The 1,520-nt window shown below is 40.7% G+C and overlaps 1 protein-coding gene across 3 annotated transcripts in view; it reads right to left on the bottom strand.

Moving 5' to 3' along the window:
* Positions 1-1,520, bottom strand: part of TRAF3IP1 (TRAF3 interacting protein 1) — a 76,084-nt gene that overhangs the window by 6,820 nt on the left and 67,744 nt on the right. The gene's annotated exons all lie outside the window — the stretch shown is intronic.

Genomic DNA, 1,520 nt, shown 5'->3' with positions numbered 1-1,520 from the left:
CCAGTACATTACACTCTGTTTGTCTACTTTGCCCACCTCTTCCACTTGGCTGAAATGGTGACTGCAAGCTCTCTGGAACAGAGGCTGCCTTTAGAGTGTATGTGTGCATGTGCACACGCATGTGCACAGTGTCTAGCACAATGGATCTCATGCATTTCAGATGTTTCTATCTCTGCCACATAACTCATTTCCCATAATGGAAGACCTAAAAAGGTTAAAACTTGGGTTAAAACCAAAACTTAAGTAAATTTGTTACAAACTATATTACTTCTTCAACTAAGTTAAATTGGCTCTGCTTGTGGAAATACAGAAACAGCAATCTGGAACAGTCGCCTCAGATAGCTTGAAACCAACTTTATTCCTAAGCACTCCCTTCCCAAATTTGCCTTACTTTTGCTCCTTTTGTAGAGCTTCAGCATGCTGCTTGTTCTCATACTGCCACATTTGCAGCTCATTCTTCATGGCATCCATATCCTCCTGAATGTAGTCCATGATTTTCCCAAGCGGAAGTGCACTCCGACACAAGGTCTGAATAGATCCACGAAACTTCTCTATTTCTTTAGATACTAGGTCCTTCTCTTTTCTCCTGGCTGCTTCTGACAGAAATGGCTTCTCCTAATTTAATTGTTTTAAAATAAAAAGGAAGGCTTGAAGTCAAGAAAAGTGCTGAACATTTAGTAGCAACTAAAAAGATGGCTTTATAATGCCCAATGATGTTTTTAAAGATGTTGCTTCTGGCAGGCTGGAATGAAGCCAAAGCAGTACTGTAAAGCAGCAAGCGTATTCTCTAGCACCAACATTACATTTATTCAACCTTAGTTATTTAAAAATATTTGTAGATGTAAAGACAGCGTCCTTGCTGCCTAAAGCAATACAGAATTGCTCATAACCAATCCAAGCACCAAAAACTGTTTTCCTTATTGCTCTGTTCCAGTGAAGCTACCTTCTCTGCAGCATCCTCATTCCTGGCTCTGCTTCCTAAGATCAAAAGGGTTTTGATTTTTTATGCTGTTTGAGGGCAGTGATAATAGGGCAAGTGCAAACCAAGCACCCTATTGCCCACAACACACTGGCCTCCACTGCAGAGTATAGCCGTTACCCACACATTCCTATTTGTTTGCTTGAATATACGGGAGCTGATTGTCCAAGAAATAAAAGCCCATTCAAAAGGATCAATTGAACATCAATAGGATGCAGAGTGACAGGAACAGCTGCAGAAGTAGTCAAAGCACTAGTGGAAAGTAGGTAAAATACAGCCAAAAAAAAAAAAAGAAAAGAAAAAACTGGATCAGATACAGATGTAGGAACAGCTGAAGCAGAAACCTATGGACATGCAGAAAACTATGTTTTTGAGTAGACTTGCTCTGTTCTGGGATTACTACCTGTTTGCTCCACACTTGCCCCCTACCCTTTTCTCCCTTACTCTATCCTTCTCACCCCTTTCCTTTTCTTTTCATTTACTTGATCCCTTCTTAACTACCCAATACTTATCCCCCTTCCCTCCCACAGAAAGTGGAGCA

This window comes from Gavialis gangeticus, unplaced genomic scaffold (assembly GCF_001723915.1).
Source record: "Gavialis gangeticus isolate Ggan-Ray unplaced genomic scaffold, GavGan_comp1, whole genome shotgun sequence".
Lineage (NCBI taxonomy): Eukaryota > Metazoa > Chordata > Crocodylia > Gavialidae > Gavialis > Gavialis gangeticus.
This window is presented reverse-complemented; position numbering and strand designations above follow the sequence as displayed.